This window comes from Coregonus clupeaformis, chromosome 12 (genome assembly GCF_020615455.1).
Source record: "Coregonus clupeaformis isolate EN_2021a chromosome 12, ASM2061545v1, whole genome shotgun sequence".
Taxonomy (NCBI): Eukaryota; Metazoa; Chordata; class Actinopteri; order Salmoniformes; family Salmonidae; genus Coregonus; species Coregonus clupeaformis.
This window is the reverse complement of record NC_059203.1, coordinates 12193144-12207161: the sequence shown is the minus strand read 5'-3', so window position 1 is coordinate 12207161 and position 14018 is coordinate 12193144.

Sequence of the window (14018 nt, the reverse complement as noted above, 5' to 3'; positions counted from 1 at the left end):
ATCTGTCGGCATTTATCAAATTGTACTGAAACTTCCTGTTTCCGTCACAGCTGTCATGATTTTTTTTTAATATGGTATGACTTTACTCACATAAAAACTGTGGATGGAAACGTGGTTATGGTGGGATATTTTTGTGTGTAAAATTAAATATGCGCGAAATGGCGGCTGAAACGACTTTATGCGCAAATATTGATATAGGCCTAATAACCATCAAATCGAAGTAAACTTGGACTCAGGTGATGATTTGGTGTGTGGTCCTCCCACTACGACTCAGGGAAACTATGCAGTTTATTAGTCTACAGATGAAATAAATTATGATTAGATTAGATTTAGTAGGATCCCCATTAGACAACGCCAATGGCGACAGCTATTCTTACTGGGGTCCGACATATAACGAAAAATACATAAATGAACTTCATGGGGTGATTCAAGTGCCAGTTGATGAGCTCGAGGGTCTTATTCTGGTGACATCCTTGATCGATCCTTGACTGCAGTTTGACAAATAAAAATATTCTTGCTCTTATCCATAATAATCTCATCATGTAGCCTAGACTATTTTACTCACACTGTATCTGCTAGCTGTTGGCTAGAGGCGGGTGCCAACACCAGAGTAGGCACATTTTGGCACATTTGCTATTTAACGCAGCAGTTTTTGTGACAAAACTATTGGTAGAGTTGTAAATGCGATGGAAACACATTGAACTTGAGATTTGTATTCGGTACATGAAAACATTTTGTTATTGTATGTGCATTATGTCGTCACGCACTGATTTTTTTCGGCCAACAGTCAGTTTGGTGGAAAATCTGCGCATATTTTAATTCATTTGGGATTTTAGAATATTCGCATGAAAATCGGTCCCCAAATGGATGGAAACCTAGCTACTGGGATAATAATGTAGAGAACACAGTTGGCCAAATATATACAGCCAAGTTTGCGCCACCTCTTACCAATATCTTCCCTGGCCAAAATGCTACTATATTTCTTACTTTTTGTCTTTTTTTAAAAGATGCTTGATGAAAGATATTTGTTGTCATAACCAACGTTCCATCTAAACTCTGCGTATGTGTGGGCGCATAGCTCCCCCCGGACTGCCTCACAGAATAAATATCAGCCCGCCCTGTTCAGAGAAGCACGAGATTGAACTTCACTAAACTTTCTGGAGTTTTCCCAGTTAGTTAACACCGATCAACGTTTCCCTTTACTGTAAAAATTGCGATCGAATCAACACAATATTAGCTACTTTCAATGCAACATACCGAAACAAAACAAACTATGCAATGGATTCTGTTGTAGTCAGAATGCATAGTCCCTGTAGCTCAGTTGGTAGAGCATGGCGCTTGCAACGCCAGGGTTGTGGGTTTGTTTCCCTCGGGGGGCCAGTATGAAACTGTAAGTCGCTCTGGATAAGAGCGTCTGCTAAATTACTAAAATGTAAATATCAGAGTAGGATTATATTGCACTGATGAGAAGCTACAATTGGATCAACAGATTGAGCTGGAATGTGCTCACCGGTCTGGGAAGCCAGGGGGCACTGGTGGTGCCAATGGAACCAGACCCAGGCCAATTGTAGTGAAATTCCTCAGGTTCAAGGATAAGCTTGCAGTTCTTGAAAAAGCCAAATGCCTTAAAGGGTCCTACATCTCCATCAATGAGAATTTCTCTGATGCAGTCTGTCAAAGAAGAAAGGAACTAATACCAGCTATGAAGGCTGCAAGAGAACGAGGTGACATAGACTACCTGAGGTTCACCCTCTCAGATTCCAACAGCTGATTCTGCTGTTTGGACATATAAATACTGTAAATCTACCAAAGAAATGTCTGTTAATTGCTCACATGAATATTTGCAGTTTAAGGAACAAGATTCATGAAATATGCTGTCTAGTGCAGTCAAACAATATTCATGTATTAGCAATATCAGAGACTCACTTGGACTCTTCTTTTGAGGATGCTGAGATCTCTATACATGGATACAATCTGTTCAGGAGGGACATAAATAGATATGGGGGTGGAGTTGCAGTTTCCATCCAGAGTCATATTCCAGCAAAACAATGTAAAGACTTAATGTTGAATGGATTAGAGGTGCTAAGGGTACAGGTGCATTTACCACCTATTACATTTTAGTCATTTAGCAGACGCTCTTATCCAGAGCAACTTACAATTAGTGAATACATATTTTTTTATACTGGCCCCCCGTGGGAATCGAACCCACAACCCTGGCGTTGCAAACGCCATGCTCTATCAACTGAGCTACATCCCTGCCGGCCATTCCCTCCCCTACCCTGGGCCAATTGTGCGCCGCCCATGAGTCTCCCGGTCGCGGCCGGCGGCGACAGAGCCTGGATTCAAACCAGGATCTCTAGTGGCACAGTTAGCACTGCAATGCAGTGCCTTAGACCACTGCGCCACTCAGGAGTACAATCCTATACTAGTTGGTTGTTGCTATAGGCCACCTAGTGCTGATGTGAAATATCTTGATGTAATTTGTGTAATGTTGGATAAGGTATCTGATGAAAATAGGGAATATATATTTTTTGGGAGATATTAATATTGATTGTTTTTAACACCAACTGTCCAATGAGAAATAAACGTATTTCTGTTGCCAATGTATGTAACCTGACCCAAGTTATGACATTAGCAACCAGAACGTTCACTAATAGGTCCGGTATCACATCATCAAACATTGTTCTAAAGCTGTATCAGTGGCACTAGGTTGTAGTGATCATAACTTGGTTGCACTCACTAGGAAAACTAAAATACCAAAGGCTGGCCCTAAGGTAATCTACTGAAAGTCCTACAGAGGGTTCAATCAGGACTCATTTGTGGATGAGATTAAGAATGTGCAATGGTTAGAAGTGTAGTAAGGATGATCCTGAAATGTCACTAAGTTTGTTTATGAAATTATTTATGAGTTTTGCTGATAAGCTTGCCCCTTTAAGAAAATGCACTGTGAGGTCATACGGTGCCCCATGGATTGATGATGAGCTGAGAAATGTAATGATTCAACATGATGATGCCAAAAAAGCAGCAGATATATATGGCACTCTGTTTGATAAGCAAAGTTATTGTAAATTAAGAAATCTTGTGACCAAGCTAAACAAAGGAAATAAGAAGGGATTCTATCAGCACAAAATTGATGAATTAAAGGGTGATGGGAAAAAACTGTGCAGAACGTTGAACGCTATTATTGGTAGGAATTCGAACATGTCCGCCTCTGTTGAATCAGAGGGTATATTTATTAGAAAACCTCACGACATCGCAAACTACTTTAATTAATATTTTACAGGCAAAGTGGAGAAGTTGAGGAATGCCATGAGTCCAACTGATGGCTCCATGTCATATACCCTTATAAAAGACTGTATCATGAAGGAGAGGCAATGCATGTTCGAATTTCACCAAGTAGAAAGGGAAGAGGTTGAAAGGATGCTGTTGTCTCTTTTGGATGACAAGTCACCTGGTACAGATAATCTTGACGCCAAATTGCTTAGTGTTACAGCTAACCAAATATCTACCCCAATCTCTCATCTTTTTCTTAATAAGTGCTTGATGTATGGGGTGTGCCCAGAAGTCTGGAAAGAGTAAAAGGTTATTCCACTACCTAAGGATAAAAAATCTACATTCACTGGTCCTAATAGTCGTCCTATAAGCTTGCTGCCTGTGTTAAATAAATAATTGGAAAAAATTGTATCAGTACAAATCAAGGATTATTTCTCATGTAATGGTCTGATAACGGGTTTCCAGCATGCATACAAAGAAGGGCATTCTACGAGTACGGCCTTAGCACAAATGACAGATGATTGGTTAAAGAGTATGGATGACAGGAAGTTAGTTGGTGCAGTGTTGCTAGATTTCAGTGCTGCTTTTGATGTAATTGATCATGAACTGTTGCTAGGTAAACTCAAATGTTATGGTTTTAAGTCTGCAGCTCTATCCTGGATGGAAAGCTATCTTTCCATCCAGAGTTAACAGATTAACAGACTGAGTAGTGAACTAAGAACGGCGTCTGAGTGGGTTGATATGAACAAATTGGTGTTGAACATTTCTAAAACTAAATGTATTGTATTTGGTTCAAGATTAATTACGTTTAAGTCATTTAGCAGATGCTCTTATCCAGAGCGACTTACAGGAGCAATTAGGGTTAAGTGCTTTGCTCAAGGGCACGTCGACAGATTTTTCACCTAGTCGGCTCGGGGATTAGAACCAGCGACCTTTCGGTTACTGGCACAACGCTCTTAACCACTAAGCTACCTGCCACCCCATGCTTGCTGATGATCCCCAATTGAATTTGTCGATGAATAGAACGCATGTAGAGCAAGTGAAAAAAACGGAACTACATGTTGGATGCAGCTTTATCATGGTCAGAACACATAGATAATAACAATATTAAGATAGGTAAGGGAATTTATATATTTTTTTTAAAAAAACACAGTATTTTTCAGACCAGTTAGTACAATCTAGCATTTTTTTTTTTTACATTTCAGCAGACGCTCTTATCAAGAGCGACTTACAGTTAGTGAGTGCATACATTATTTTTATTTTAATACTGGCCTCCCGTGGGAATCAAACCCACAACCCTGGCGTTGCAAACACTATGCTCTACCAACTGAGCTACATCCCTGCCAGCCATTCCCTCCCCTACCCTGGGCCAATTGTGCACCGCCCCATGGGTCTCCAGGTCGCGGCGGGCAACAACAGAGCCTGGATTTGAACCAGGATCTCTAGTGGCACAGCTAGCACTGCAATGCAGTGCCTTAGACCACTGTGCCACTCGGTAGGTGTGCAACATGCATAACCACCAAACCAGACAGGTAAATTCAAGGCATCTAAGACAACCCTAGCCAAGGACAAATCGCCTTAAATCTACAGTTTTATATAGAGCCATAGCTGAATGGAACTCTTTACCAATCCATATTTCACTGGCAAAAAGTAAATCCACCTTCAAGAAAAAAATAAAAGAACATCTAATGCGATAGACCATATAACTGGACAGGAAATAGAAAGCATCAACTGAATGTTAAATGTGTTACCTGTCAGGTATTTTAATTGTCTGTATTGTCTACTTGTTAAATGTTTGTAAAGTCTTAGTTTGTAATTGTTTGTAATGTGTTATTAATTGGTGTTGGAAGATTAGCTAACATTACGTAACGTTCCTAATACAAATTCACAAAAATTCACAAAGACTCAGGCCATTACTCTACACAGACCTGTGCCCTATAACCAATCAGAGATGCAGTAGGCCTACATGCAAATAGACCATTGCCATATATGGATCAGTGCCATTCACTTTGAACTGGACTGTTTTTACAGCATGAGCAGTCATGAGTAGATATGCTTGTTTTGTTTTGAGATTAAAGCGAGAGCTACATATAGCGACGTGTGCACATTTGTTAATATCCTTTGCTAGTTAGTGAGTTATTAGCCCAGTTATATATAATTTGTAGTCAGCAATGGGGGAGTGATTGCTTCCTACAAGAGCACAAAGCGTGTGCATTTCTAGCCATCTTTGAAAAGTGAGTCAGGTAAATAGCTTTTTTTTGTCTTAAATGGGCTATGTTGCATTTTGAGACAGGTTTGAGTAAGCTAAGTTGCCAATAGGCAGAGGGTAGCATAATTTGTCTGATTCTCTGTAATAATGGTATGGGAATAATGCTGCATTTTTATTTTGTTAAGTTGTTTCTTGCTTCAAACAACACAACAACATTTAAGTCACTTCCTTGTCTAAAAGACAAGTGGATAAACAGGTTAATGTCAACCCCTTCATGTTTTTTTCAAAAGTAGGCCTACATTTGTATTTTTTATTTAACTAGGCAAGTCAGTTAAGAACAAATAATTATTTACAATGACGGCCTACACCAGCCAAACCTGGGCCAATTGTGCGCCGCCTATGGGACTCCCAATCACGGCTGGTTGTGATACAGCCTGGAATCGAACCAGGGGGTCTGTAGTGACGCCTCAAGCCCTGATGCAGTGCCTTAGACTGCTGCGCCACTCGGGAGTGGTCTAAGTGTGAACGCCACACTTTGACTGCTACTGTAGATATTTCCATGTTAAAATGTTATGGGATGCATTTTCTCCATTGTTTTTGATGGTAGGTGACTCTGGAAGGCCTACATTATCCTCAAATAGCCACAGTAGCCAACTTGAATACGGTTAAAACTGTAACTTAAAGCTGGGTACAGCCTCAGCGTTCACAGTAAACGCGCGCCGGAAGTTGCACAGAATATTCACAATGTTCAAGTTTGCGCTCAGCAGACCTGAAATTTGCTCAGTGACAAAAAACATTAAGAGGGAACATTGGTCATAACCCTGAAAGATGGACATTTGGTATTTTGGTATTTTATTAGGATCCCCATTAGCTGTTGCAAAAGCAGCAGCTACTCTTCCTGGGGTCCACACAAAACATGTAATGTTTCACAAAACATGAAACATTACATAATACAGAACATTCATAGACAAGAACAGCTCAAGGACAGAACTACATGAACATTATTTTAAAGGCACATGTAGCCTACATATCAATACATACACACAAACTATCTAGGTCAAATAGGGGAGTGGTGTTGTGCCGTGAGGTGTTGCTTTATCTGTTTTTTGAAACCAGGTTTTCTGTTTATTCAAGGAACAGAGTTCCCTGCAATAATGGCTCTATATAATACTGTACGCTTTCTTAAATTTGTTCTGGATTTGGGGACTGTGAAAAGACCCCTGGTGGCATGTCTGGTGGGTTAAGTGTGTGTCAGAGCTGTGTGTAAATTGACTATGCAAACAATTTGGGATTTTCAACACATTAATGTTTCTTATAAAAAGAAGAAGTGATACAGTCAGTCTCTCCTCAACTCTTAGCCAAAAGACACTGGCATGCATAGTATTTATATCAGCCCTTTGATTACAATGAAGAGCAAGACATGCCCCTCTGTTCTGGGACAGCTGCAGCTTAAAGAGGTCTTTCCTTGCAGCACTCGACCACACGACTGGACAATAATCAAGATAAGACAAAACTAGAGCCTGCAGAACTTGCTTTTTGGAGTGTGGTGTCAATCTTTATTACGGACAGACATCTCCCCATCTTTACAATCTAAGGTAACTCCAAGTAATTTAGTCTCCTCAACTTGTTCAACAGCCACACCATTCATTACCAGACTCAGCTGAGGTCTAGAATTTAGGGAATGATTTGTACCAAATACAATGCTCTTAGTTTTAGAGATGTTCAGGACCAGTTTATTACTGGCCACCCATTCCAAAACAGACTGCAACTCTTTGTTAAGAATTTCAGTGACTTCATTAGCTGTGGTTGCTGATGCGTATATGGTTGAATCATCAGCATACATGGACACACATACTTTGTTTAATGTCAGTGGCAGGTCATTGGTAAAAATAGAAAAGAGTAGAGGGCCTAGAGAGCTGCCCTGCGGTACACCACACTTTACATGTTTGACATTAGAGAAAACCCTTTGAGTTATATTAGATAGATAGCTCTGAATCCACAATATGGCAGAGTTTGAAAAGCCATATCACATACGTTTTTTCAACAACATGTTATGGTCAATAATATCAAAGGCTGCACTGAAATCTAACAGTACAGCACCCACAATCTTCTTATTATCAATTTCTTTCAACCAATCATCAGTCAGTTGTGTCAGTGCAGTACATGTTGAGTGCCCTTCTCTATAAGCATTCTGAAAGTCTGTTGTTAATTTGTTTACAGAGAAATAGCATTGTATTTTGTCAAACACAATTTTTTCCAACAGTTTGTTAATAGCTGGCAGTAAGCTTATAGGTCTGCTGTTAGAACCAATAAAGACCGCTTTACCACTCTTGGGTAGCGGAATTACTTTGGCTTCCCTCCAGGCCTGTGGACAAAGACTTTCCTCTAGGCTCAGATTAAAGATATGATCGATACAGTGCCTTTCAAAAGAATTCAATTCAATTTCAATTTCAATTCAATTTAAGGGCTTTATTGGCATGGGAAACGTGTGTTAACATTGCCAAAGCAAGTGAAGTAGATAGTAAACAAAAGTGAAATAAACAATAAATATTAACAGTAAACATTACACTCAGAAGTTTCAAAAGAATAAAGACATTTCAAATGTCATATTATGTATATATACAGTGTTGTAACAATGTGCAAATAGTTAAAGTACAAATGGGAAAATAAATAAACATAAATATGGGTTGTATTTACAATGGTGTTTGTTCTTCACTGGTTGCCCTTTTCTTGTGGCAACAGGTCACAAATCTTGCAGCTGTGATGGCACACTGTGGTTTTTCACCTAGTAGATAAGGGAGTTTATCAAATTTGGGTTTGTTTTCGAATTCTTTGTGGATCGCTGTAATCTGAGGGAAATATGTGTCTCTAATATGGTCATACATTTGGCAGGAGGTTAGGAAGTGCAGCTCAGTTTCCACCTCATTTTGTGGGCAGTGTGCACATAGCCTGTCTTCTCTTGAGAGCCAGGTCTGCCTACGGCGGCCTTTCTCAATAGCAAGGCTATGCTCACTGAGTCTGTACATAGTCAAAGCTTTCCTTAAGTTTGGGTCAGTCACAGTGGTCAGGTATTCTGCCACTGTGTACTCTCTGTTTAGGGCCAAATAGCATTCTAGTTTGCTCTGTTTTTTTGTTTGTTCTTTCCAATGTGTCAAGTAATTCTCTTTTTGTTTTCTCATGATTTGGTTGGGTCTAATTGTGTTGTTGTTGTTGTTGTTGTTGTCCTGGGGCTGTGTGGGGGCTGTTTGTGTTTGTGAACAGAGGTCCAGGACAAGCTTACTTAGGGGACTCTTCTCCAAGTTCATCTCTCTGTAGGTGATGGCTTTGTTATGGAAGGTTTGGGAATCGCTTCCTTTTAAGTGGTTATAGAATTTAACGGCTCTTTTCTGGATTTTGATAATTAGCGGGTATTGGCCTAATTCTGCTCTGCATGCATTATTTGGTGTTTTACGTTGTACACGGAGGATGTTTTTGCAGAATTCTGCATGCAGAGTCTCAATTTGGTGTTTGTCCCATTTTGTGAATTCTTGGTTGGTGAGCGGACCCCAGACCTCAGAACCATAAAGGGCAATGGGTTCTATAACTGATTCAAGTATTTTTAGCCAGATCCTAATTGGTATGTCAAATTGTATGTTCCTTTTGATGGCATAGAAAGCCCTTCTTGCCTTGTCTCTCAGATCGTTCACAGCTTTGTGGAAGTTACCTGTGGCACTGATGTTTAGGCCGAGGTATGTATAGTTTTTTGTGTGCTCTAGGACAACGGTGTCTAGATGGAATTTGTATTTGTGGTCCTGGCAACTGGACCTTTTTTGGAACCCCATTATTTTTGTCTTACTGAGATTTACTGTCAGGGCCCAGGTCTGACAGAATCGGTGAAGAAGATCTAGGTGCTGCTGTAGGCCCTCCTTGGTTGGTGACAGAAGCACCAGATCATCAGCAAACAGAAGACATTTGACTTCAGATTCTAGTAGGGTGAGGCCGGGTGCTGCAGACTGTTCTAGTGCCCTCGCCAATTCGTTGATATATATGTTGAAGAGGGTGGGGCTTAAACTGCATCCCTGTCTCACCCCACGGCCCTGTGGAAAGAAATGTGTGTGTTTTCTGCCAATTTTAACCGCACACTTGTTGTTTGTGTACATGGATTTTGTAATGTCGTATGTTTTTCCCCCAACCCCACTTTCCATCAATTTGTATAGCAGACCCTCATGCCAAATTGAGTCAAAAGCTTTTTTGAAATCAATTCATCCCCCTTGGCATTTTTCCTATTTTGTTGCATTACAACCTGTAATTTAAATGGATGTTTATTTGGATTTCATGTAATGGACGTAAACAAAATAGTCCAAATTGGTGAAGTGAATTTAAAAAAAGGACTTGTTTCAAAAAAATTCAATAAAATAGATAACGGAAAAATGGTGCGTGCATATGTATTCACCCCCTTTGCTATGAAGCCCCTAAATAAGATCTGGTGCAACCAATTACCTTCAGATGTCACATAATTAGTTAAATAAAGTCCACCTGTGTGCAATCTAAGTGTCACGTTATCTCAGTATATATACACCTGTTCTGAAAGGCCCCAGAGTCTGCAACACCACTAAGCAAGGGGCACCACCAAGCAAGCAGCACCATGAAGACCAAGGAGCTCTCCAAACAGGTCAGGGACAAAGTTGTGGAGAAGTACAGATCAGGGTTGGGTTATAAAAAAATATCAGAAACTTTGAACATCCCACGAGCACCATTAAATCCATTATTAAAAGATGGAAAGAATATGGCACCACAACAAACCTGTCAAGAGAGGTCCGCCCACCAAAACTCACGGACCAGGCAAGGAGGGCATTAATCAGAGAGGCAACACAGAGACCAAAGATAACCCTGAAGGAGCTGCAAAGCTCCACAGCAGAGATTGGAGTATCTGTCCATAGGACCACTTTAAGCCGTACATTCCACAGAGCTGGGCTTTACGGAAGAGTGGGCAGAAAAAAAGCCATTGCTTAAAGAAAAAAATAAACACGTTTGGTGTTCGCCAAAAGGCATGTGGGAGACTCCCCAAACATATGGAAGAAGGTACTCTGGTCAGATGAGACTAAAATTGAGCTTTTTGGCCATCAAGGAAAACGCTATGTCTGGCGCAAATCCAACACCTCTCATCACCCCGAGAACACCATCCCCACAGTGAAGCATGGTGGTGGCAGCATCATGCTGTGGGGATGTTTTTCATCGGCAAGGACTGAGAAACTGGTCAGAATTGAAGGAATGACGGATGGCGCTAAATACAGGGAAATTCTTGAGGGAAACCTGTTTCAGTCTTCCAGAGATTTGAGACTGGGACGGAGGTTCACCTTCCAGCAGGACAATGACCCTAAGCATACTGCTAAAGCAACACTTGAGTGGTTTAAGGGGAAACATTTAAATGTCTTGGAATGGCCTAGTTAAAGCCCAGACCTCAATCCAATTGAGAATCTGTGGTATGGCCTCCTGTAGCTCAGTTGGTAGAGCATGGCGCTTGCAACGCCAGGGTTGTGGGTTCAATTCCCATGGGGGGCCAGTATGAAAAATGTATGCACTCACTAACTGTAAGTCGCTCTGGATAAGAGTTTCTGCTAAATGACTAAAATGTAAATGTATGACTTAAAGATTGCTGTACACTAGCGGAACCCATCCAACTTGTTGGAGCTGGAGCAGTTTTTCCTTGAAGAATGGGCAAAACTCCCAGTGGCTAGATGTGCCAAGCTTATAGAGACATACCCCAAGAGACTTGCAGCTGTAATTGCTGGAAGGATGTAAATCATTTGATCTATTTGTTGTGAAACTGAACATAACCCTAGAATGGTAGTTCCTGTTTCAGGATCAGGAGTGTATTGAAAATGTCAACATGTAGAAAGCATGCGAGTCATTTGGTTTGCAATGGTACTGTGACATACAGTTGAAGTCGGAAGTTTACGTACACCTTAGCCAAATACATTTAAACTCAGTTTTTCACAATTCCTGACATTTAATCCTAGTAAAAATGCCCTGTTTTAGGTCAGTTAGGATCACCACTTTATTTTAAGTATGTGAAATGTCAGAATAATAGTAGAGAGAATTATTTCTTTCAGCTTTTATTTATTTCATCACATTCCGAGTGGGTCAGAAGTTTACATACACTCAATTAGTATTTGGTAGCATTGCCTTAAAATTGTTTAACTTGGGTCAAACGTTTCGGGTAGCCTTCCACAAGCTTCCCACAATAAGTTGGGTGAATTTTGGCCCATTCCTCCTGACAGAGCTGGTGTAAGTGAGTCAGGTTTGGAGTCCTCCTTGCTCACACATGCTTTTTCAGTTCTGCCCACACATTTTCTATAGTATTGAGGTCAGGGCTTTGTGATGGCCACTCCAATACCTTGACTTTGTTGTCCTTAAGCCATTTTGCCACAACTTTGGAAGTATGCTTGGGGTCATTGTCCATTTGGAAGACCCATTTGCGACCAAGCTTTAACTTCCTGACTGATGTCTTGAGATGTTGCTTCAATATATCCACATAATTTTCCTTCCTCATGATGCCATCTATTCTGTGAAGTGCACCAGTCCCTCCTAAAGCAAAGCACCCCCACATCATGATGCTGCCACCCCTGTGCTTCACGGTTGGGATGGTGTTCTTCGGCTTGCAAGCCTTCCCCTTTTTCCTCCTAACATAACGATGGTCATTATGGCCAAACAGTTCTATTTTTGTTTCATCAGACCAGAGGACATTTCTCCAAAAAGTACGATATTTGTCCCCATGTGCAGTTGCAAACCGTGGTCTGGCTTTTTCATGGTGGTTTTGGAGCAGTGGCTTCTTCCTTGCTGAGCGACCTTTCAGGTTATGTCGATATAGGACTCGTTTTACTGTGGATATAGATACTTTTGTACCTGTTTCCTCCAGCATCTTCACAAGGTCCTTTGCTGTTGTTCTGGGATTGATTTGCACTTTTAGCATCAAAGTACGTTCATCTCTAGGAGACAGAACGCATCTCCTTCCTGAGCGGTATGACTGCTGCATGGTCCCATGGTGTTTATACTTGCGTACTATTGTTGGTACAGATGAACGTGGTACCTTCAGGCGTTTGGAAATTGCTCCCAAGGATGAACCAGACTTGCGGAGGTCCAAAAAATTTTTTCTGAGGTCTTGGCTGATTTCTTTGGATTTTCCCATGATGTCAAGCAAAGAGCCACTGAGTTTGAAGGTAGGCCTTGAAATACATCCACAGGTACACCTCCAATTGACTCAAATTATGTCAATTAGCCTATCAGAAGCTTCTAAAGCCATGACATCATTTTCTGGAATTTTCAAAGCTGTTTAAAGGCACAGTCAATTTACTGTATGTAAACTTCTGACCCACTGGAATTGTGATACAGTGAATTATAAGTGAAATAATCTGTCTGTAAACAATTGTTGGAAAAGTTACTTGTGTCATGCACAAAGTAAATGTCCTAAGCGGCTTGCCAAAACTATAGTTGGTTAACAATACATTTGTGGAGTGGTTGAAAAACGAGTTTTAATGACTCCAACCTAAGTGTATGTAAACTTCCGACTTCAACTGTATCCTTTCACTGTGAGTAAACTTTTTAAAATCAGACTTTCATTGAAATTACGTGGAAACAACGTTGACTCAACCAGTGTGTGCCAAGTGGATTGGTGCCTTCCATACCGTCTGGGTTAAAACTATAATCTGCAGTTGAAACAATAGCAAAACTGAATCCCCGTCTCTGTTTTGGTAAAAAGCTGAGGGATGGGCCTGGATAAATGTAACCACTCTCAAATTCATAGACAGATTTATGGATGCAAGGACTGACCACCCATGATATAAAAATTATAGTTTTAACCATGTTTTGTGGCTATACAGTGTTTGTTCACATTTACATTGTTTACAAACATTGGAGTACTGATGGGGTACAACAGTTGAACTATGCTCATGAGGAATTCACAAGTTATATTTTTCAATAATCAATGGGTATATATCATTAATTTATTAGTCAAAAAATTGATGTAGCAACTAAGGATTCTATCTTTAAGGGTAGGTCATACCTTTAAGATGAGAGATTAGCAGATACAGTGAGGGAAAAAAGTATTTGATCCCCTGCTGATTTTGTACGTTTGCCCACTGACAAAGAAATGATCAGTCTATAATTTTAATGGTAGGTTTATTTGAACAGTGAGAGACAGAATAACAACAAAAAAATCCAGAAAAACGCATGTCAAAAATGTTATAAATTGATTTGCATTTTAATGAGGGAAATAATTATTTGACCCCCTCTCAATCAGAATGATTTCTGGCTCCCAGGTATCCTTTATACAGGTAACGAGCTGAGATTAGAGCACACTCTTAAAGGGAGTGCTCCTAATCTCAGCTTGTTACCTGTATAAAAGACACCTGTCCACAGAAGCAATCAATCAATCAGATTCCAAACTCTCCACCATGGCCAAGACCAAAGAGCTCTCCAAGGATGTCAGGGACAAGATTGTAGACCTACACAAGGCTGGAATGGGCTACAAGACCATCGCCAAGCAGCTTGGTGAGAA